General features: G+C 46.4%; 1 long non-coding RNA gene across 1 annotated transcript in view; it reads right to left on the bottom strand.

Moving 5' to 3' along the window:
- Positions 1 to 3,480: 3,480 nt before the first annotated feature.
- LOC146809708 (uncharacterized) overlaps positions 3,481 to 25,498 on the bottom strand; it is an 80,962-nt gene continuing 58,944 nt past the window's right edge. Inside the window, exon 2 of the long non-coding RNA XR_014965582.1 lies at positions 3,481 to 5,541. This is a non-coding gene — a long non-coding RNA (uncharacterized LOC146809708). The remainder of the gene's footprint in view (positions 5,542 to 25,498) is intronic.

The following is a 25,498-nucleotide window of genomic DNA, read 5'->3' as shown; positions in this document are numbered from 1 at the left end:
TAAAGTGCATTGACGCAGAGCGGAGTAGGGTGGCATAGAGTGCAGTGGCATAGAGTAGATTGTTTCAGAGTAGAGTGAAGTGGCATAGAGTGGAATGCTGCAGAGTAGAGTGGAGTGGTGCAAGGTAGGGTAGACTGGAGTAGCATAGAATAGTGGCATAGAGTAGAGTAGTGCAGAGAAGATTAAGAGTGGCTTAGAGTGCAGTGACGTAGAATGGAGTGGCGCAGAGAGGAGTAGAGTGGTGTGACATGGAGTAGACATTTTCAGAGTAAAGTGAAGTGCCATAGAGTGGAGGGGTGAAGAGGCATGGAGTAGTGGCATAGAGTGTAGTGCCATAGAGTGCAGTGTTGTAGAGTAGAGTGGCACAAAGTGGAGTGGTGCAGAGTAGAATGGAGTTGCCTAGACTCAAGTGGTGTAGAGGGCAGTGGCAAAGATGCAGTGCTGCATAGTAGAGTGCACTGGCATAGAGTAGAGTGGTGCAGAATAGAGTAGAAAGGTGTAGAGTGAAGTGACGTAGAGTGCAGTATCACAGAGTGCAGTGGTGTACAGTAGATTAGAGTGGCATAGAGTACAGTGGCGTAAAGTGGCATGGAGTAGAGTGCAGTAGCATTGAGTGCAATGGCGCAGAGTGGAGTGGTGCAGAGTTAGGTGGAGTGGCGTAGAGTGCACTGGTGAAGAGTGCAGTGGCGTAGAATAGTGCGTAGTAAAGTGAAGTAGAATGCAATGGTGTAGATTAGAGTGGCGTAGAGTAAGAGTGTTGCAGAGTAGAGCATAGTGCCATACAGTGAAGTGATGCAGAATAGACTGGAGAAGAGTGCAGTGGCTTAGAGTGCACTGGTTTAGAGTAAAGTGGTATCTAATGCACTGGCGTAGAACGTAGTGGCGTAGAATAGAGTGGAGTGGAGTGAAGCAGGGTAGATTGCAGTGGCGTAGAGTGGAGTGGCGTATAGTGGACTGGTGCAGAATGTAATAGAGTGGCATAGATTGCAGTGGTGTGAAGTAGATTATTTCAGTGTACAGTGGTGTATGGTGCAGTTGCATAGAGTGCAGTGATGCAGAGTTGATTAGAGTGAATTGGCATAGAGTGCAGTAGCATAGAGTGAAGTGATGCAGAGTAGAGGGGTGCAGAATGTAAGTGTGTACAGGTCATTGACATAGAGTGCAGTAAAGGGGAGTAGATTACAGTGGCACAGAGTGCAATGTTGCAGAGAAGAGTGGCAGAGAGTGTAGTGTTGCACACTAGAGTGGTGTAGAGGAAAGTTTTGTAGAGTGAAGTAGCATAGAGTGGAGTGGTGCAGGGTAGAGTGGTGTAGAGTGGATTGGGGCAGGGTAGAGTGCATTAGCGTACAGTGGAGTGATGCCGAGTGCAGTGGCATAGAGTGGAGTGATGTAAAGTTAAGTGGTGTAGAGTGCCATGGTGCAGAATGCAGTGTTTCACAGAAGTCTGTTGTAAAGTGCAGAGGTGTAAAGTAGAGTGGCGTAGAGTGCATTGGCATGGAGTGCAGTGGCGTAGATAGCAGAGTCATAGGTAGCAATGGTGCAGAGCAGAATAGAGTTGCGTGGAGTGCAGTGAAGTAGAGCATGATGGTGTAGCGTACAGTGGCATAGTATGCAGTGGCAAACAGTGTTGCAGAGTAGAGTATAGCGGCATAGAGTGCAGTGGTGCAGAGTAGAATGGCATAGAGTCCTGTGGCGTAGAGCACATTGGTTTTGAATAAAGTGGTGTAGAGTGCAGTGATGCAGAGTATAGTGCAGTGGTGCAGAGTACAGTGCAGAGGCACAGAGTGTAGTAGAATGGAGTGGCACCAAGTGGAGTGGTGTAGAGTAGATTGTTTCATAGTGGAGTGGTGCACAGTAGAGTACAGTGGCATAGAGTAAAGTGGCGTACAGTGCAGGGTAGATTAGAGTGGCATAGGGTGTTTAAGCATAAAGTGCACTGGCGTAGAGTGGAGTGGTACAGAGTAGAGTGCGTAGGCAAAGAGTGCAGAGTTGCAGAGTAGAGTGGCATAGAGTGGAGTGTCGAGTGGAGTGCAGTAGTGCATAGTAGTGTGGGGTAGAGTGCATTGGCATAGAGCAGTATGGTGTAGAGTAGAGAGGCATAGAGTGAAGTGGCTTAGAGTGGAGTGATGTAGAGTAGAGTGCAGTGGCACAGTGTGGAGTGGCATGTAGTGGAGTATCGTAGTGTGTTAGTGGTGCAGAGTAGACTGCAGTGGTGCAGAGTACATTGGGGTAAAGTGAAGTATGTATGGTGTAGTAGCACACTGGCATTACAGACAACACATCTTCAATTGAAATGACCATTACATTTGAACAGACATGCATTTTTGCTTTTAAAAGTATACAGCGCACAAATGATAATGTGTGGAAATGTCACCACCTAGTGCATGGGTACTCACAAGCATTTTCCTGGGGGCCGCAAAGTTTAGTCTATGGTGTGACCGAGGGCTGCACTGATACCAGCGGGGGGTGTAAAGTGGGTGCTGTGGTAGCAAAACATGTATATCTAGTGGCTGTCTTCAAAAATGAAGGTGTTCCTGAAGTTAGGGGCCAAGTTACTTCTTTTCCCTAACTGCAATTAACCTTTAAATAAGTGCTTGTTGTATATTTAACAATTTTTTCCATGTTAGTGCTGAGTTGAGTAAACAGCAACCCAGAGCTGCAGCTGCCCAGGGGGCCGCATGTAAAGGTTAGGTGGGCCACATGCGGCCCGGGCCATACTTTGAGTATCACTGACCTAGTGTATTGATTTGTTTTGATCATATTAAATTATTTGTTTCCTCCACACTTCAGAAATACCAGCAATGTGCTTCATCTATGCTTGTCTAATTCTGATACATTCTGAAATATCTACACAATTCATTGACAGACAAATAAATGTTGTTGTGTGCTAGAAAATAAAAGAGCCTCGTACAGCCTTCCTGAAGCACATCCCCAGTAGCCAGCATGAGTGTTACATAAATCCTCTCACTTGAAGTCAGAGAAAGGAAAGTAAACACCAAGCTCCCTGGAAGACAGAGCCTGACATTTGACCTCCTTTAAATGTACAAAAAATGTGACCAGATAAGAACACGATTTAAAGGCCCGTTTACATAAATCCAGTCCAGGTGGAGGACTACGGTAAATAGGGTTTGGGAAACGGAAGAGACAAACTCAGGCTGGACAGCCTAAAACAGAGCCAGCAAATAGAAAGCAAGCAACTGTGAGTTACAAACCAAACTAAGCCAATGGTAAGCAATAGGTGGAATGCATTCCAGGAAAGCTTTCTGAATGTCCCCAAAACGTCATTAGCAGGCTTCAACCTAACAAGAACATGCCAGGTGCATACTCTGAGAGGACAGTGATTCCCAGGATTTTCTTCTGCAAATAAATCAATATTCTTGACATCACATCCATAGGAAACTATAGATTTTAGCATAATTATAAATCCATATGAAAAAGATACGTTTACAGTCTTTAGCAAAAAGGAACAGGGACTCTGTGTGTGAAAGAACAGTAGCATCTTTATCGTTTTTGTTTTAGATTTTGAGTCACATACACACTATTTTTGTAATTCAGTCATTAAATAAATAAACAACAGCGCCTCAATACAGTGCTGGCGGCTCTGTTGCACATACAAGGTGCATTGAGTGCAATGTGCACTGAAAATGCAAAAAGAAGAACAGCAACACAGGCTAACTTTTTAGGAGTCCGTAGAAACAAAAATCATGTTGGAATCAGTACATAGTCGAGAATCTCAGAGCTTAGTTTGTATTCAAAAACAAACAAAAAACCCAAGAGCATAGGTGCAGGGCCCTGAATCCACTAGTTATGATCCCACTTCACTCCTGGTGAAAACACATCGAGTTGAAACCTCCATTTCTAACTTTCAAAGCCCTGAGAATCCAAAATCCAGGTTATCTATGCTCCTACTTACTTCTCTCTGGAAGAGCCAAAAGTCTGAGAATCAAATGGAAATAAGGAGATTTAAAACCAAATCTACCGCTTCAGAGTTATTCTCTGGGACTGTGTCATCAACATGGAAGTCTCTCCTGAAATATCTAAGATGTCAAGAGAACATTTGTTGATTCGTGAAGCTACGCCAGGTACATTTAACTGCATGTTTTGTTGATAAATTACATACTAGGACAGAGTATGTTAGGAGTCTCAGCTTTTGAAGGAAGGCATGCTTTCTTCTGATGAAAATAAAACTTGATCGCTAGGTCTGCGGTATTAATGTAGTAAGGTGTTTTCAGGCAGTTCATGAAAATTAAGACAGTCTAAGTAAAGAGCAAGACACCAAGCAATGTAAAAATAGACCGAGAGAAATGGGAAACGACTGGGATGGTGAATTCATGACGGGTAGCAATACATTTTTAAAGTGCATGTTCAATTTCCATTTCACATGAAGGAATATTTATCAACGTTGCAGGATCATTCATTCCAGGGTAACTCTATCTACTAGTACTTGAGATACATAGCCCTTTGGGTGAATCTGAGCTAAGCCGGGGCATTATGGGAACTGTAGCAACTTATATCTGATTGTAAACAATTTCCACCAAGGTTAACAATGCCCAATTTTTTCTTTATGTATCTCCAAATGTCCCTAGGGCTGAGCTTTACCAGGCTCTCCCTATTCTTTTCAGAGATAACCCGGGAATCCTTTCTAATTGGTTGTTCCAGGCTCGTCTCCAACAAGATGGGGGACTCCCGTATTTCAAGCTTCCTCACCAGTGCTACCATCCATCTTGTTTTCACCCACCCAGGTCTGAAAGTGACTGAGAGGATCCTGTTCTTTCCAGATACCCCAGGCACAGGACTCTCCTGATTCCCCTCCTACGGCTCTGATCTCTCCTACCCATGTCCTGGCGCGACTCCTAATAATCTGTCCCCCGCTGTGTGAGCTCCTCACAGACTGGACCTTCATCCTCCTTTTTCTCTTTCTGAACCACCAATCTGGAGGTGAGGACAAAATCTCCTCATTTAAGTTTGAATACCTCTGCGTTCACTCATGACACAAAGCCATTTTCACCTTCCTTTCTCTGACCACCTCACCTTCACGCAAAGTGACTGACTGCCTCACTGCCATTTCCCATAAAATGGCTCTCCGCTGCCCCAAATCAGCTCCTACAAACCCACAGTGACCTATCCTCTTCAGCCATATTTCCCATACATTGCCCCTTGCTTCCCACCCATCAAGGCTTATGTCAACTACCATACATGCACTAGTTCTCCTGCAGTGCACACTTCCTTTGATCTGTGCACAGAAATTCCAATCAACATGCTTTTGGCAACTAAATGAATATAAATTTACAGATATGACTTTACAAAGTCCATTGTCCAAAGGAAGGCAGGAAACAAGGCCTGGTGACCACCAAGTGGGCTAGTTGACATCTTGAATAAAGGCTCGTGCATTCACAACACTTTTCAGCAGTAGGCCAATGACAATCAGCATCGCGAAGACAAGCCCTGGCGTGGGGAGGTTGCCAGGAGACGAGGCATTCGGGCCATAGTCCTGCTTGCAAAGGACTAGCTCCTGGACGCGTTCAGGCTCAGAGTCCCAGTCTGGAAATAATGACAATTGCTGTTAATTTTTTTGACCAATATAGCATTCCATTGTAAGACAATATCAGACATATCAATACACCACATTAAAAACCTGCTTACTACCTAAAAATACACCGATACATTTTGCCAATAGGAACGTGTTAAAGGGACTGCCTTGTTGATCTCATGACTTATTCAGCTATTTCAGTATTATGCGGATGATACACAGATTTCAGTCAAGGTCAATTGCTCATCAGATCAGATTATTCGATTGACTCTCTGTCAAGTGTACTTTGAGAGCTGTATGCTTTCCAGCTGGTTGCAACTAAATGCATCAAAGATGCAGGTTATCTTTGGGACTCGCCCATCTTATAATGGTCACTGAAGCATGAGCTAAACTGGAATCTTTAGTGTGCGGTGTGTATCATCTATGGATGACTGTAGATCTGGTGCTGGACAATTTCTCCTGATTCACACAATGTAGCGTTTCTTTGAGTGCTCCGTTGCATGCACAGTAGTAAACAAGCATTTGCAACGCACTCGGTCTCGCATTTGTGAAAGTTAGAGCTAATGGCGTTGTAAATGACAATATCTTTTACTTATGTATATGGAGTGGATGTAAGTGGTGTGGAGTTGAATGATGTAGGTTGGGTTGAAATTGTTATTAGTGGAATTGTGTGGCGTGGAATAGTGTGGTGTGGGTGGATTTGTGTAGTGGAATTATGTGGCATGATCTGCAGTGGAATTATGTGGATAGTAATTATGTGGTATTGAGTGTACTGGAATTATTTAGAGTGGGATTAAGTGTCATGGAGTGTAACTATGTGGATTTAGATTTTGTGTTGTGGGGTGGTATGTAGTGGAGTTTAATTATGTGGTGTGCTGTTGAATTGTGTGCCTCTGCCTGTTTCTTCTTTTTCTTTAATCTGTCTTTCCTGTTGTCCTGTTGTGTCCTCCGTGCCCGGTTTTCCCCGCTGCTGCTGCCCCAGCGGCCCCTCCCCCCTGCCGGTTTCCCGCTCCCACTCTGCTGTTGTGCTGCAGCTGCTGACCCCGCGCCACCTCTGTCAGTAGGTGTTCGAGGCCCTCTGTCTGTCTCTCTGCTTGTGCCCGTTTTTGTGCTGTCCTTGTCTGTGTCTGTTATTACTGTGCCCTGGTGTCTGGTTATTGTGCGTTTTGCTTTCTGCCTCTTTGCCTGTTTCTTCTTTTTCTTTCATCAGTCTTTCCTGTTGTGTGCTCCGTGCCCGTTTTTTGCTGCCGCTACTGCCACTGCAGCCCCTCCCCCTGCTGGTTTCCCTCTTCCCTCCCCTTCCCTATTTAATGGCGGTCGCTGCGAGGGTGCGCGAGCAAGAACCCTGACCTCCTGGCCAGGGACCTGCTCCCTCCCCCAGCAGCTCCGCTGTTGTGCCACAGCCGCTGACCCCGCGCCACCTCTGCCAGTAGGTGTGCGAGGCCCTCTGTCTGTCACTCTGCTTGTGCCCGTTTTTGTGCTGTCCTTGTCTGTGTGTTATTACTGTGCCCTGGTGTCTTGTTAATATGCTTTTTGCTTTGTTCCTCTTTGCCTGTTTCTTCCTTTTCTTTCATCTGTCTTTCCTGTTGTGTCCTCCGTGGCCGGTTTTTCCCGCCGCTGCTGCCTCCGCAGCTCTTCCCCCCTGCTGTTTTCCCGCCTTCCAACTGCACTTCCCTCCCCCTTCCCTATTTAATCGCGGGCGCTGCGAGGGAGCGCGAGCAAGACCCCTGACCAGGGCCCTCTGTCTGTCTCTCTGCTTGTGCCCGTTTTTGTGCTGTCCTTGTCTGTGTCTGTTATTACTGTGCCCTGGTGTCTTGTTATTGTGCTTTTTGCTTTGTGCCTCTTTGCCTGTTTCTTCCTTTTCTTTCATCTGTCTTTCCTGTTGTGTCCTCCGTGGCCGGTTTTTCCCGCCGCTGCTGCCTCCACAGCTCTTCCCCCCTGCTGTTTTCCCGCCTTCCAACTGCACTTCCCTCCCCCTTCCCTATTTAATCGCGGGCGCTGCGAGGGAGCGCGAGCAAGACCCCTGACCAGGGCCCTCTGTCTGTCTCTCTGCTTGTGCCCGTTTTTGTGCTGTCCTTGTCTGTGTCTGTTATTACTGTGCCCTGGTGTCTTGTTATTGTGCTTTTTGCTTTGTGCCTCTTTGCCTGTTTCTTCTTTTTCTTTCATCTGCCTTTCCTGTTGTCCTGTTGTGTCCTCCATGACCGGTTTTCCCTGCTGCTTTTGCCCCAGCGGCCCCTGCTAGTTTTCCACTCCCGCCTCCCAGCTGCTCCTCCCTCCCCCTTCCCTATTTAATGGCAGCCGCTATGCAGCCGCCGCACAGCTGGCGCTCCAAAAGCACACTAAAGGCAAGCCTGTCTGTGCCCGTCCGTGACCCAACCTCAACCAGTGCCAGGGACCCTGGATCTAAGACCACCCACCGCTACGACAGAGCTGCCCTCCTCGCACTCAGTCCCGTAAGGAACAACAACTGCCAGCTGTCCACGCCAAACGCCACCCTTGGCCAGTTCTCATGCCGTCACTACTGCCAGACCTTCACCACCATCCGCACCCCCACTGCCACCGCCCCCACATCAGACGCCAACACCACCAAAGTTCTGAGGTGCATCCTCCTCAACATGCACTCCATGTACAGACACGCCATAGAGATCTGGGACCTCCTCGACACCCTCTCATCAGACGTCGCCTTCTTAACAAAAACTTGGACCAACTCCACCTCTGCCCCGATTTCGCCATCGCCATCCCCGACATACAAGATCCACAGGAAGGAAAGTCCCAACCCCAAAGAGGAGGTCTTGCCATCGCACACAAGAGCTCCCTCTGACTCACGACCTCCAGCTCGAGCGACAGCCCGCCCACCACTGAACACCTCCATTTCCAGATTCAGACCAGCCCCAGAATGACCCTAAGAGGCACCCTCGCCTACAGACCTCCCGTTCCTCGAACTGCATTCACCACAACCACCATCGCCGACCTCATTGCACCCCACGTCATCGCCTCCATGGACTACATACTCATCGGAGACCTCAACTTCCACTTCGACAACATCAGCAACCCCAACTCCGCCACCCTCCTGGACAACCTTGCCAACCTTGGACTGAAATAACTCGCCACCACCCCCACCCACAAGGCAGGAAACACCCTCGACCTCCATCTTCGTAGGAGATAACAACATCCACTTCCTCCCCTTAGAAACTGCAGCAAAATCACCGAGGAGCAGCTCAACTCCATCCTCAACCGCGATGCCCCCGCCACCCCAACTGACACCAACCTCGCAGCCAAAGAACTCCACAGATGAATCTCCAACTGCGCAGATGAGCTTGCACCCCTAGGGAACCCAGACACAAAGCGCCCCAGTAAGGAAGTCAAACTGGTGCAACCCCCGACCTCCAAGAATCCAGATGCACCTGCAGACATCTCCAGAAGAACTGGAGAAACAGCAAATCCTCAGAGGACCACACCACCTACAAGAACACCATGACAGAATACCACCAACGCATCAGATCCACCAAAAGGACCTTCATCCAGAACAAGATCCTCACCAACACCATCAACTCCAAGGAACTCTTGAGCATCATACAGGAATTCACCACACCCCCCAGCAAAACTATGGACATCACCCCCTCCCAGGACCTCTGCAACAAGTTTGGCTCCTACTTCCATCATAAAATCAAGGGCCTCTACGACAACTTCAGTGATCAGACACATGACTCCGAAACCACTCCCTCCTCCAGCTACGCCAGCCAGCCCACCATCTCCGCCTAGACCCCAATCACCACCGAAGACACCGCATCGAGAATAAAAGGCATCCACTCAGGAACCCCCGTGGACCCATGCCCCCTGGACATATTCCAGAGAGCCGCCGCCACCATCGCTCTGGAACTACGATGCACAATCAATGTCATCTTCGAAACCGGCATCTTTGCCGGCGACTAAAAATGCGCTGAAGTCAGACCCCTACTCAAGAAGCCCTCAGCGGATTCCACGGACCTCAAGAACTACTGACCATCACCCTCCTCCCCTTCGCGGCAAATGTCACCGAGAAGACTGTCAGCATCCAACTAACAAAATTCATCCTCGACCCCTCCCAATCTGGATTCCGCAGCAACCACAGCACTGAGACTGCTCTACTCGCCGCCACAGACCACATCCTCACCCTCCTCGACCAAGGACACACCACAGCCCTGAACCTGCAGCCTTTGACACTGTCTCCCACTGCACACTCACCACCAGACTCCACGAAGCCGGCATACAGGTAACCACCCTCGACTGGCTCCACACCTTCCTCACCGGCAGAAACCAAAGAACCAGACTTCTACCGTTCCTCTCAGAACCCACGGAAATCAACTGCGGAGTACCCCAAGGATCATCACTCAGCCCCACGCTCTTCAACATCTACATAGCCCTCCTCGCCGCCATCGTCAGACAGCACAGACTCAGCATAGTATCCTATGCCGACGACACCCAGCTCATCCTCTCCCTCACCAAGGACCAAATCACCACCAGAATCAACTTCCAGGAAGGAAGGAAGGACATCGCATCATGAATGAGCAGCAGCTGCCTGAAGCTCAACTCAGAGAAGACAGAGGTCCTTGCCCTCGGACCCTCCCCCTCTGCATGGGACAACACCTAGTGGCCCACTGCCCTTTGCATCCCCCCACCCCTACAGACCATGCCCGAAACCTCGGCATTGTACTCGACTGCTCCCTCTCCATGAACCGACAGGTCAATGCAGTCACCTCCACCTGCTTCAACACCCTCCGCATCCTCCGAGAGACCTTCAAATGGATCCCTCCCGAATCAAGGAAGACCATCACCCATGAACTCATAACCAGCAGACTGGACTATGGAACCGCCCTCTACGCAGGGATCAACAAGTCTCTGCTCCGCAAACTCCAGACCATACAGAACACCACAGCCAGACTCGTCCTCGGCATCCCTCAACACGAACACATCACCCAGCACCTGCGTAACCTCCACTGGCTCCCCATCGAGAAAGGAGTAACTTTCAAGATACTCACCCATGCCTACAAATGCCTCCACAACACCGGACCCCAATATCTCAACAACAGAATCTCCTGCCACGTACCCCAGAAGAACCTCCGATCCGCTGAAATCGCCCTCGCCGAACACCTGTACATCCGCAGAGCAAGCACGGGGGAAGAACCTTCTCCTACATCGCGCCCAAAACCGGGAACGAGCTACCGATTAACATCAGATGCACTCCCACCCTGCACATCTTCAGGAAGACCAAGACCTGGCTCTTCCACTGATCGGAGCTGCTCCTCCCCCTTCGCCCCCCAGCACCTTGAGACCCTCACGGGTGAGTAGTGCGCTTTAAACTTCCCTGATTGACTGGTTTGATTGATTGATAATGGGGAATTTTGTGATGTGGATTGGATGCATGTGTTGTGTAAATGTGTTGTTGGTTTGAATTATGTGGTTTGTTGTGGAATTATGTGGTGTGGAATGGAAATGTGTGGAGCTGAATTGTGTGGCATTGTGAGTGAAATTATGATGATGGGAGTCACGTGGCATGGCGTGGAGTGTATTTATATGGATTATTGCTATATGGCATAGTGGTTTTATGTTGGGGTGAATTTATGTGGTATTGAGTAGAGTGTAATTAGGTGGCATTGATGAATGTGCATGTATGTGTAGAGGCTTTCTTGAATGTATTTGATTATATTGCAACTTGAATGCAGTGAATGTACTATTCCTTGTCCATGGCTTGGAAAAGTAATAACTTTTTAAACAAAATTTAACTGGTGAATGCAGATTTAATTAACAATCCATCAGCAGCATTTCAAATGTTTGAAAATGAAAACTCAAAGCATGTTTCTTGAAATAGGATTAGAACCCAGACATACAAAGTGCACAGCAATGTAAATATAAAGTGTTGGGGCCAGATGTGCAACCTTTTTTTGCATGTGCAAAAAAACAAATGGCCCATGTACTATAACCCTATTTAGCGAGTCGCAAATGATTTGCGACTCGCTAAATAGGATTAGCAACTCGCTATTAGGAAGGGGCGTTCCAAGAGCGTCCCTTCCTAATAGCGAGTCTGAACTCTATGTAAGACTGTTTGGCGACTGCAATAGCGGTCGCAAAACAGTTGCAGTTTACCACCCTTCTCAGAAGGGTGGTAATGCAGTCGAAAACGGGAAGGGGTCCCGAGGGGAGCCCTTCCCCTTTGTTGAATGTAGGGGAAAATATTTTTTAGGGGCAGACAGTGGTACCAGGGACCACTACCTGGCCTTAAAACATGAAACAAAAACGTTTCATTTTTCTTTCTTTAAATACAGCCCATTTTCCTTTAAGGAAAACGAGCTGCATTTAAAAAACAAAAAACATGCTTTATTTAAAAGCAGTCCCAGACATGAGGTCTGCTGAGCGCAGCAGGCCACCATACCTGGGAGGGCCAGCCATTCCCTATGGGGTCGCAAATTGCGAGTGCCTCATGAATATTCATGAGGCATGCAATTTGCCACCCTATTGGAAATCGCAAACAGTTTCTGAGACACTGTTGTACATTGTGATTTGCGATTCGCAAATTGCGACTCGCAATTCGTCGCAATTTGCGAGTCGCAAATCACAATGGTACTACATCTGGCCCTTGATCTGCTGGTCTACTGGGTTTATGACACTGTCTTAGTAACATTACATTTCAAGTCTAATAGCTCACTGAAGGGAAGGTGGTGTAGCAGACGCAGCCATAAATCTTAGCAGGGTGCTCATTTATGGAAAGAGCAACCTAGCAAAGCAAAGAGGCACAGCTGGGCAGGCGCTCATGTGAGCAAAAAGCTGTACTGAGGAAGGAAGCATCAGCATGCATGTCAGCTGAGCTTGCCTGTTATGTGTGAAAAGTGTGGCAAAGCAGAAAGAATACAGAGGAGCAGTACAGCATGCCAGGTCCCTCGTGTGTGGGAAGAGCAAAGGGCAGATGTGCACACTGGTGAGAGAGCCATAAAAGTGCACATGTGTGGGGAAGAGGGGAGAGGTTGTGGCCTTACGGCCAGAGCTGCTGACTTTGGAGCTGGGGAACCAGGTTCGAGCCTCGGTGTTGGCTCAGCTTCATGTGATTCTGGGCAAATCACTTAAACTCCCCGTACCTACCAAACAATGAATGTGTCCTTGTGTAAGGTAACTGGCGCTCACGTAAAGCGCTCCAATACCTTGGGGTCGAGTTCGCGCTAAATACATCTGCAAAAAAAAAAAAGAGAGACAGCTGAAGCAGCCCATTGCCACACTGGCATTGGGGTTAAACTAATGCCAATTAAGTCATTTTCCCCACATTCCTGCACTTTACCAAATCGTCATGCAATGTGCTAATTTCGAACTCCAGTAGAATATGCAAGCTACTTGGAGTCCCCAGTCTACTGTGGGCCCTTTATGGGTTAAGTCTATCATGAGCTGACTCTGCTAGCATTTAGCTGCTGGCTGGGGGTCGAACAGAGGCGGTTACTATGGTTATGATAAGGACTGGGACTGGCACATGGAGCAAACAGCTACGGCAGCTTTTAAAAGTGAAAGCGGGAGGGTAGCAATGTCCCATGTGGGAAAATATACATTATTCTAACAGAAGAAATCAGATTTTTTTAAAGAAAAATTATGAAGACCTAACACACTGCAAAATACAGCCCTGACTTAAATAGGAACCATTCAGCAATAATTCATGCAGGCTACAATTAAACAAATAGTGCACTAAACACAAAACACATACAACAAAAAGCTATTATCTAAAGGGTGATCTGACCAGAGAAGTAGCGCTCAAATGGCAGTGCACATGTATTCGTGTATCCAACGTTCGTATCTGCGGTGCTTAAAGGTAGAGAGAATCACCCCACTTCGCAAATCTGATCGGAAGATCACGGGCCGGGCCACGGAAAGTATCGACAGACTGATAGCTCTTTCTCAATTCTGTGGGTGGTGGTGCTTGGCCGTTTTTAGTTGGTGGAACGATTTGTCTGGTTAATTCCGATAACGAACTAGACTCCTCCATGCTAACTAGTTACGCAACCCACAGCGGCTCTGCGGCTAAGAATAAAATAATTGGAACCTAAAAAAACTAAAAATAAAATAATTATTTGTGATTTTCTTGAATTTTGTCATAAGGATGTCCGGTTGATTGTAAAATATAATTGTGAGTGCTGGGGATAAAGGATTTTCGTACAACAAATAACCCCCAGAAATATGGCCTGAAAATGGAGCCCTCATTGCGTAGACAAAATCAGAATGTTTTTATTTATGTAGCGCAAACAAAGCACTGCTTTGTAGATTTGGATAGATGGACTGTCTGCTGTCTGTACTGGGGTGAATGTATGACATTGTTCTGCATTCTGTCCATCAACTGTTGTTTTTGCATTTGTCACCCCGAGTGGGGCGGGTATGCCCAGACGTGGGTCCCGTGCTCTCCATGTCACTGGAATCAAGCTATCCTGGCTGAAGAGGGGTAAAACCCAGAAACCGGTCCTAGGATGCTTGTTTCCAGTCCAGGGAGGACCTGGCTTGGCAGTTCGGGCTGGACTGTTCCCATGAGGCACAGGGTCAAGACTGATTTGCATATGGCTGGGTTCAAACTGGAATGGCATGGTGAGCAAAAAAACGATGGATTAAGGCCCAGATCTCTGTACTGGGGTGAATGTAGGACATTGTTCTACATTCTGTCCATCAACTGTTGTTTTTGCATTTGTAAATTTGGACAAGCACAATAGCACACAATAATGTGTGCAGACTGCAAATAAACAGCGTACAGCGTGGCTGTGAAGCAGGGAGGGAGTGTTTTTAAAAGAGAAAGTGCAACGTCTATTATTGGTCGCCACGCTTGAGCGTGGAAATTAGGGCAGGTGGGTAAGCGGGAGAGCTTGTAGTGGCTGCAAAGAAAGAAAAAAGAAAATGTGCAGGAGTGCTGCACTGTGCAAAAGTAAAGAAAGGCGTGTGGTTGCTTAAAGAGAAAGCAACTAATGTAAAACGGAGGTCTCACAAAATAAGGCTCTTCCTTGAGCTCCTCATTTTCCAGAAACACAACAGCCTTAATTTTCTCCACATATCCCAAAGTTATCACAAGCAGGACATTTCCCACTAGATCGCCTCTCAAGTCCCATCCAGACCTGTGCAAAATCCCACCAGGAAAACATGCTCAACAATACAAAAAGGATCAATTCCAAATACGAAACCTGTGCTTAACTGAGCCCCAAGCAACCCACCCAACCAGAGGATACCTTTTACAATAGCAACAGGCTGAATACTACTTGCCGGATATTTAGTGGCATCTGCCTCGGAACAGGGGTGATGGGACGGGGGTGGGGGGAATGGATAAAGAATAAAAAATGAAAATTAACTTACCTTCGCTGCCGCCGCGCCGCACGCCTCTCCTCTGTCCTCTTTCTCTGCTGGAAAGCACCGGAAGCACCCAGGCTCCTGTACTCTCCCAGCCAATTACAACGATTGGTCCGAGTGGGCTGTTTGGCCACTCAATCAGTGTCTGGGAGTCTGGAAATGTTCATTGGAGAACATGTTAAGTGCGCATGACGGTTTGGCCAGCGCAAGAGGACCGGCCATACCTCACTCTGCTCTGGTCACAGAGCCCAGCCCCACACCGCCCCAGCTCCAAGTCCCACAAAGAAAAAGAAAATGATAATAAAGTCCTGTTATTATCATTTTTTTTTTGCACTGCTGAAAAAGCAGTGGGGCAGCGCTCCACCACCTTAACGGAGGAGCCGCCACTGAGGATATTAAGCTTCTACCAGGACACTAGCTTGAGAAGGCACACTGAGTGAAGTGTGCCCCGGTACTGCTTACATGCCCCTGAACACAGCAGATGCAGCAGGAGAAGCCTCTCTGGTGGGCTGTCCAGGCATCGTGTCTGCACCATCGCTCACTCGGTTCTCACAGCGGCTGAATACTAAGCCTTAATCATCTCTGTTGCCGCCTCTGCAGTTTCTGCACATGCAGCTGTGACACGCCCTTCCCAGGCCACAGGAGAGCCGCTACTGGTACAGCGCACCGCTGTCGCGAATCCAATCGACTGCGATGAAAGCATGGAGGGAGTATATTTCAAAGATAAAGCACAGCGTCCATTTTGGACGCGCAGTTGCATAAAGCAAGTAGTTTATAAATATCAAACACGGCGGCTGGCTGTGAAACAGCATAGCACTTGCAGGAGTATCACGCTGAGCAAAAGTAAAGAAAGGTGCATGGTTGCTTGAAAAGAAAGCAACTAATGTAAAAGTCTTACCAAATATATGGCGCTGCGGCTGGCTGTGAATTGGGGAGGAAGCATCTTTTAAAGATAAAGAGTAGCGTCCATGATCGGGCGCCACTCTGGAAAACAGGGCAGGTTTGTAGAGCCTGTCATGCATGCAACAGTAGCTAAAGACAATTAAGAAAATAGTGCTAAAAAAAGGTAAATATAACATACTGAATTACAAGACATGTAACCGGGGCAGTTTTAATGGGAGGTTACAACAGGAGAAAAGGAGGGACTACTAAGCCTTGACCAATGAAAAGCCACCCTTTACAAAGGACGGTAACAGGAGCCACTTAAAAAGATGGGTGAAAAGTGGGCGGAGGTTCATGCCCATATCCTGAATACTGTAAACAAACAAAGTGTCTAGTTGTCAAGTTTTTTAATACAAATTCAAACAGAAAGGACCCAAAACTCTTATTTGAATGCCTCGTGATTTATTTCACTTTCCTTCTATATTCATTTCCAACATTTTGTGACATTACTGCACATGCATTTATGAAGGGCATACTTTTTTTGGGAAATAAGGTTCAAATATACATTTCCAACACGTTTTGGCAATACAATGAACACAGCTAATAAAAAAAGACAAAAAAGCTTTGTTCATTCAATTAAAAAACAAATAGTGAAAGTAACCTTTCTTAGACCAGTCCTTCATTTAAACAAAATCACACCTGGCGGAAATGTCATCTTTTAGTTAGTAACATAATATGTCTATATGTTTATGATGAAGGAATGGGCATATTGCCATATCTCCCAAACATTATTCGTTTGTTGCGAGTATTATTCCCCCAGAAGCTAGGTCAACGCATTTCAAACCCTGACATGATATGATTATACTGTCCATATTTCTGTACAAAAGATGTCACACACTACTGTATATACTAGAGGAAATTAGACAGCAGTTATCTGGTTGCCATGTATGATACGATTTAGGAATATTGTTCCATGTTTTTTTAGAAAATGTATAGATTGTGATAATAGATTGATTCTATTATAAAAAGAACTAATTATTGATGAAAACCATTTTGAGTTCTGTGAAATTGTGTTCACTTCTGTGACAACTTTAAATATGAATCAAAGTTAAATGAGTCCTGATCAATTGTATTTTGTTAATGATATGATTAAAGCAACTTGCTTTTTCAACCATGAAAAGCTTTGGTTAGCTTGCCTTTTTCTTTTGTATACCGTGTGCGTTGTTTTTTCCGTGCCAGCACGCCTTCAGTTTACGGCGTCGTTCGTCTCCATTACTCCTCGTATCATGATCTGGGAACAATCTCCGAGCTGCTCTGATGCTGGCATCATGGTTGAAAAAGCAAGTTGCTTCAATCATATTATCGGGTTAACCTTCGAAAATCTACTACAGGAGACACAGACACCTGTGATTTGGCCTCAAACCTTTCAGAATAAGAAGTTGCCACTGCCACTTCATTTTGTACTGAGGAGAAATTAAGAACTGACCAAGTCCCGGTCCTGAGGAGAACCCCTTTAACCATAGAGGATTTGAAACGCGTTGACCTAGCTTCTGGGAGAAGAGTTTTTGGTCCTTTATGTTTGAATTTGTATTTAAAAACTTGGCAACTAGACATTTTGTTTGTTTTCATTGTTAGGGTAGCCCAGTCTAGTTTGCTCCTTAGGGCCCAACCCCCACTTTTTTACATTATATCCTGAATACAGCATGTCTCGAAGAGACAGTGCAGGCGCTACCCAGGGGAGACCTAAAAAGGGTCAAAATGTAATATTTAAGGGGATAACAGGTGAAAATGTTGCATCAACTAGCTCAAAGTATCAGCATTCCCTCAGTATCACTATTTATATTGCATAGACAGTGACCACATAATTTGTAGGCTTTCCCTGAAGAAGGTTATTAAATGTCTATTGGTAATTCCTTACACTCCACTCCTGTAGCACTAACCTTAACCAAGCTTACCTCAAGTAATAATATGGAGAGGAATTATAGGATATATCAATGTTGCATATCTGAATTTTGTAGGATGTTTGTTTAAACATGTCTATGAAGGTCAGCCAGGGAAATGTTTCCAATATCTAACCTATTTACTAGTGTTTCTTCAGTGGGTTCATGATCTCAAAGTCCTCTACAAGTCGAGGTTTTACTGAAGGTAGAAAGACATTACCGACAGTTTGCTCTTTATCTGCAGCAATTTCCTACTGCCTTTTACAAATCCCACCTGTTTCCTCTTCAGTTAAAAGAATAGTAGATTACATAGATACAAACAATGTCTGGTTATAGGTACTGGTGAGCAGTATATTTCATACTGCCCTGTCTTATCTAGTCAGGCTTTAATGTGATTATTCAGGAGACTTTTAGGCCAAGACCTCGCTGTGTATCTTCTTATCAGCCCACCAGTCTGGGAGGCTTCAAAATGTATAGATATCTAGCGACGCAGCACTACTGAGGGAATACTGGAGGACTACATAGTGAGCACGGAGGGGAAAAACCAACAAATAAAGTATTTTGATTGACTAGTCCGGTGAGACTGAGACCAGTCCCACGAAACAGAGCACTGTGATTGGCTGACTGCAACATGAAGAGAAATGTTTTGGCTGGTATTTTAGGACTCGGGAACTCTGTCCCGTGTTCTGGATATTAAAATAAAACAACATATAAGGGGGCAGAGTAGAGGTCTTCTAACTCAATGGGGGTCCTAAAGGGACCAGCCCCCAAGGTCAAAGTACAAAAAAGCAAAACCAAATTTTTAAATCTGCGTTGCCGCCGACTCATGGTAGTCTCAAGGAAGAACATAGGGAGTACCAAGGGAAAAAACAACAAATGAAGTATTTTGATTTGCTGGCCCTGCGGGAATGGGTCCAGTCCCAAGAGACCGAGCACGGTGATTAACTGGCCACACCATGAAGAGAAATGTTGCTGCTGCCATTTTAGGACTTGGTCGCCATGCCTTGAAAATTACAATAAAACAACATATGAGGGGCAGATAGTGGTACCCTCACCCACTTGCCTTCATGGCATTTTGAATGATATAGGGACCTCTTCCCCCGCTGCAGTGAAAGTGCCCCAAAAAACCTTTTTATTTGCCATGCTGCTGACTCGCGGTACTCAACGCAGCCTGCCCCCTATTGAAAATTTGCAAGATTACTGTGGAACCCAAAAATAGACAAAATTTTTTTTGGGGTGTGTTCATCGGTGTTGCATGACTGCATGGGGTTGACCAACAATTGGGGGCTGTCTGCCTGCGGAGTGTTGGGCACAGTGCCTTGTCACAGGCCAGGTCCTGATCCCAACCCTACACCCTGCATGACTAAAGGCCGAATGCAACAGGGTTTGGTCACCTGTGGAGGTGTTGGGCCACCCAACCCTATGCTGTGCACAGCCTCAGGAAGCGCACAGTGGAGGTCTGTGCGCTCCGGGGGGACCGTGCGCTGCAGGGGTTGGCATAGTTAAGGATGGTGATAACATCTTACTTCATGTAAAAAAAACTTAGGATTTCAATGACAAAAACAAAGGTTGGGCATGGCATTACTTTAATTTTTTTTTTAACTTTAGATATTCGCAGAAAAAAACAAAGGTTAAAGTGACATTATAGTTAGGTAAAAATGTCAGTTTATTACTATTTTAACTCAAAAACACTGAAATTCACCAGTTACTGTTAACTGAAGTAACCACAATTTGCACACTTGCCATGCACTGCTTATGACTTCACATATTAGATCACTCATGACATGTTCTATGATATCATTGATAACTTCACTGATGACATCTGAAATTACATCATGAATGACATCATCGTGCATGGCAAGTGTGTAAGGTATAGTTCCTTCAGTTAACTATGACTGGTGAATGTTAGTGTTTTTTAAAGTTTAAAATAGTATGTTTTAACTGACATTTTCACCTAACTATATTGTCTCTTTAACTTTAGATTTTTCCACTCAATTTAAAGTTACATATTATTACAATTCCCAACTATAAGGTCAACCATGTCATCCACAATGTGCCTCTCATTGGGGATCATAGGGAGGAGCCCCAAGGCCCCTGCGGGCTTAGCCTGTTCCCCGGTCAGCTCCATAGTGTGCTGGGGGGGGGGGGGGGGGGGGAGGGCAGCGCTATTATTTTGCTCCCGCCGTGCAGGAACAGCTTTATTTTCTAATCCTGCCTCAGTGGGAGCAAAATTGTGTTCCCTGCCCCAGAGAGTGTGGACAAGGAGTAAACTTCTATTCCCTGTCCGCACTCTCCCGGGAAGAGAATGCCCATGTCCCAGAGGATGAGGTGCCCTGGACACGCCAATCGAACTCCAGGGAAAGGGCTCCCGAAGTCAGTCTTGGGGAAGGGGGGCCTTCACACACGTCCCATCCCCCAAAAATACACTGGCTCCCGGAGGATAGGGTTCCGGGGGACTACATAAGGCTTGAAGATGAGGGGTTGTGCGCTCCCCTCCCCATTATAGAAATACCAGCCACAGGGATGAAGTGCCCAGGGTCCCATGGGTATCATGCAGGCTCCAGAAGGGGGATGCCCATATACCCTCCCCCACATCTAGTTGTCCCTGTGATGGGGTCTACCGGCCCCCTACCAGGCTCAAGGAGGAGGGCTGCATGCTCCTCTCCATGAAAAAATAGAATGCTATGCCCCCTATCCCAGACCTACAAAAAATACGTTTCCTATGGAAATGTGGTCCTAATTCGGTAATTATGAATCGGTATTTACCGATTCGATAATGAGGCATACCTTCCCATTGATTCCTATGGGCCTGGGGAATCAATGGGAAGGTATGCCTCATTACCGAATCGTTAAATACCGATTCGGTAATGGGGGGAGCATATTCAAGGGTGGCAGGGTGTCACATTGACACCCTGTTGCACCCCTGAATCTTGCATGTGTGCACATGTGGCGCACATACATGCCCTAAGGGCATGTATGTCTGCCACATGGCACTCTTAAATCTGCAAAATATTACTTTTTGCAAGGTATTCGTTATTTATCACCAACCTGTATTTGGTGGTAAATAACGAATTCTTAATACTAATTTTCACTCTTTAGAGTGCTCCCTACATATGATTTCAGGATTCGGTATTTACCGAATCGGTATTTTACCGATTCGGTAATTTACCGAATCCTGAAATTATGCCTCCTACATCTCAAATAGCTAAATACCGGTCGGTAACGGGATATTTACCGAATTTCGGCCGTTACCGACCGGTATTTAGCTACCTACATGAGGCCCTAAGTCTCAAAAATACTTGCATATCTGAATGGTAGTCTTAGAGGGACTCTCTTCAAGAGTACATTGAACGCAGATTTAAAAAATAGTGCGTTCTGAATGGCCCAGGAGGCTTTTTTTTTACCTTGGGCCAATTTGCTCCCAAGGAGTGAGCACTCTGACTAGCTGCCTGCAACATGAAGAAAAATGTTGCAGGAAGCCATTACAGGCCTCGGGTCCCTCATCTTAGCATAAAAAGTTGGCCCCGGGGGATGGGGTCCCCAGACTACCTATTGGCTTGGGGAGAGGAGCTGCATACTCACTCCCCTTAATAACAAAAAAGGCCATGGGTACCACCGGGCCCTCAGTGACTTGGGGTTGGGAGCTGCGTGCTTGCCTCCACTTAATAAAGAAACAAAGGCCCCAGGAGATGGCATCTCCAGGGCCAAAACTGTAATGGGGGACATGTGCCCCTCTACCCTTAACAAAAAATAGAGGTCCCAGAGGAGGGGGTCCTCAGGATCCAAAGTGCATTAGGGTGGGGGTTGCGGGCTTACCTCCTCTAAAAAAAGCCCAGGGAATAGGGTTCCAGAGGCCCGAAGTTGCTTGGGAAGGGGGCTTTGACAATGGATTGGAAGCAGGGCTAGCTGCATACTGGGCCCTGCAGCCAACCCCACACCATGTGCATTCCCTCCCCCCATGCCGATATTGGTCCAGGGACCCTATCCTCTGTGGTGCAATAATGCACAGTGTTCTTAGAGAGCCCACTCCGGGACACTGTGGTTCCCTGCCTTGGAGAATGGGGGCATCCCTTGCCCACACTCTCCCAAGCAGGGAACTCCACTTAGCTCCCAACCAGCGGGGGCAGTTAAAACTGCTGCTGCCAACCATGTGGGAGCAAAGAAAAGTGCAAGCTTCCGCCAGCACCTAGGATGGTGGTGGCTTGGGAGCTGGCTGGTGATATGGGGGCCCGGGGGCTCCTCTGACAGCCCCCAACATACTGCTTTGTGGGTGCTCCTGGTGGGCACCAGGGCACCCACTAGAGATGGGGTCCCTGAGGCCCCAACAGCTCTGGCATGGGGGCTGCACGCCCCACTTCCCTTGATTGTAAAAGAAAGGCCCCTGAAGATGAGGTCCCTGGGGCCCATAGCAGCATGGGGAGGGGAGCTGTATGCGCCCTCCCCTCAAAATATGTGCTGTGGCCCCAGGAGATGGGGCCCCAGGGCCACTATTGTCTCGGGGCGGGGTCCACGTGTCCCCCTCCTCTGAAAGAGCCTGTGGATAATGTCCCCGGGACCCCTTGTTGCTCAGGAAGGGAGGCCACACACTCCCCTCCCGTTACATATATATTTTGGTCCCGGAGGATGGGGTCCCTGGGGTCATTAATGACTCTGGGAGGGAGGGCTGTGTGCTCTCCTCCCCTTAATAAACAAACAAAGGACCTGGAAAATGTTCTAGCCTAAAGGGGCTTAGGGAGTGGGGCACCTATCTCTAAGAAAGAAAGAAAAAGCTCCCGGGTTGGAGTCATTCTGGGCCCAAAGTCAGGCGGGGAGGGCGCTGCTGGAACCCCCTGGAAAAAAGGCCCTGTGGGATAGGGTCACCATGGCCTAAAGTTGCTTGGGGAGGAGGGCTGCACCAATGACTTGGATGCAGGTCTGGGTGCAAAGCCAGGCCCTGTGGCCAACCCCATGCTGTGCACAGACAAAGGAATTGGCTGCCCACTGGGGTGGGACACAGGGCCTGGCCAATGTTTGAGGGATGGAGCTTTCCTGTATGTTATTTTTGGTATTGGCCCTAATTTATCTCTAATGTCTGGATCCTGACATACTATGCTCCTAAGTTTTTTCAGTATTTTTACAATGACTCGACTTTCTTTGCTGTATGTTAGAATCATTCTTATCTCCACAATTCCTGATGTAGTTTTCTCTTGTTTTCTCTTTGTGATTCATGCTTGCATATATGTTTTTTGTTTTACTCATTCTAAGCTTTTTTTAATTTCACCCCACTTGTAGCCTCTTTTTGCAAATCTTTTGCAGACTTCATCACATTTATTGACTAGATCTTCATCATTAGAACATATCCTTCTCATGCGTAATAACTCCCCGGATGGAATGGAATATATCATGACCAAAGGATAATATTATCCTGATTTTTTTCATTCTTGGGACCCTACGCTATCTCCTTTTCCCACGAGCCCATGGTGAGATTTACATACGTTGGTGAAAATAGGATCACCATGGCAGTCCCACAGCATTGTTGATATATCTCTTGATTGAACAAAAAGATGTTAGTGGATAGACACATCTCAATCATCGGCAATAACATTTTCAAGTGCTGTAATTCTCCCATATTTCTTTATTTTAAAAAATATGCACAAGCATTTAGACCAATATCGTGTCTAATGGAAGTGTAGAGGGCCACCACATCTATGGCCACTAGAAGCAAGTCCTTGTTCTAGGTGGTACTGGCTAATATTCTCAAAAAATCCCCAGTAATCCCCATAAATGAGTTCAGATTCTTCACTATGGGTGGCAAGTAATTATCCACATAAATTGATACATTCTCATAAAGCAAGCCACAAGACAATACAATTGGTCTACCATGTGGACTACCTAGCATTTTGTATATCTTCACAAGAAAATAGATGGTAGGTATCACCGGATTAGTTGTCAATAGGAACTTGTATTAATCAGAATCATTTTATCCAATGCTATTATCATTCATTTGATAACTTTATTTCGGTCGGAGACCATAAAAGTACAGGTAAAAATACATACGAGAATACACATTTCATTAAGACCATAAATAGAGGCAAATTAATACAATATTTAAGAATGAATTAAACTGGTAGTTATCAAAGAAGACAGAATTAATAAATAAAAGGCGAGAATATTTACACAAAACTTTTCCTTCTTCGCCATGAGCCATATAAAAAGCGGGACACAGCAAAAACAATAGGGGGATGGGTATCGTATGTTAAAACCCTGCATGCCTGTATACAGTGTCTAAACCCAAGATTCCTACAAAGGGGAAGGAGCCACTTTTTCCTTATTGATTGATGCGCAGGGCAGAAAAACATAACGTGGCATACGTCTTCTCGGTTATGCTTACAAGCCGGACAAACAGTGTTTTCTGATTTTGCCCATTTGTGGGTGAATGCCCTAAGCGGTAAGCTACCGTGCCTTAGCTGCATATAGAGCTTCCTCGCGAGAGGTGGAGGAATTACGTCTAGGAAGACTTCTGCTCGCATTTCGGCTTTTACTAGGAGAAACTCTTTAGTAAGCTTCCCCAGAGAGCTTGAACCATGTAGGGCAAGTAGTTTCTCTTGCCTCATCTTACTTGTGAGTTCCGTTTTAGATGTTGCTGTACAGGACACCTCCAGAAATTCCCAAAGCTCGATCCTGCCGATCTTTATGCTAAGATTCTTAATGTGGGATAACCATGCGATGTTCTTATTGTTTATTAGAGCCCAGACCTCTATGAATTCCTCTCTGTATGGTGCCAATTCTGGCACCGACCAGTCTTTTTCAATAGAGCATGGGCCGCAGAGTTGCTAAATCTTCAATTGGTTCTAACCCCAGGTCAAATCGTAAAGGGATAAGCGGTGTGCTTAAAGGCAAACCCACAAGACTTCTCAGAAAACCCTGCTCAGCCATAGTTAGCTTGGATATGTTTTTGTGGCCCCAAAGTTCAGCTCCATACAATGAGGCAGTTCTAGCTTGCAGTCGGTATATTTCTATAGCCGGGGCTGCTGGTTTAAAGACCGAGGCTCGCTGGACCTTACTAATCCCTCCCGCTATTTGGGACAACCTAAGCGTTGATTTCGAGATTTGTGGGTCCCAATCAAAGTTCTCTGTCAGGGTGATCCCAAGATAGACAAAAGTCCTGACTCTCTCAAGGGGAGAGCCATTAAGGGTGGGATTTGGGCGAGTCTGCTTTGGGGGATTAAAAATCATAAACTTGGTCTTATCCAAGTTGATCTCCAAGCCTCGGGCAATACAAAATGCGAGAAAACCATCCAAAATACGCTGAATGCCCGATGATGTTTTGGATAACAACAAAGTGTCATCCGCAAACATCAGAGTGGGCACTCTACCAGTAGCCAACCTGGGGGCATCATTATCAATTACATCAGCTAGGTGGTCCACAAGACCATTAATGTAGAGACTGAACAATGTTGGAGCCAAAACACACCCTTGTCGCACACCCTTCCTGACAGGAAAGCGTGCAGACAGATCGCCATGCCTCCCACACCTAACCTGGGCATAATTACCGTCGTGGAGTCTGGTTAAAATATTCAATAAATGGGGAGAAAGACCCATATCTGCCAAGACTTTCCACAACTTTCCCCTTGGGACAAGGTCGAAAGCGGTGCGCAGATCAACAAAGATGAGGTAGAGGCTGCCACCCTCCACTCTCCCCGTTTTCCAGAATAAGACCTGGAGCCGGAAAATTTGATCTATGGTTGAGATCCCCGACCTAAACCCGGCCTGCAATGTGGTCAATATTTTATTTTCTTCCATCCATCCCAAGATTCTATCTAAAATAATT

Source organism: Triturus cristatus, chromosome 7 (assembly GCF_964204655.1).
Source record: "Triturus cristatus chromosome 7, aTriCri1.1, whole genome shotgun sequence".
Classification (NCBI taxonomy): Eukaryota; Metazoa; Chordata; class Amphibia; order Caudata; family Salamandridae; genus Triturus; species Triturus cristatus.
Note: the sequence above shows the minus strand (reverse complement) of the source record. Positions and strands in the feature narration are given on the sequence as shown.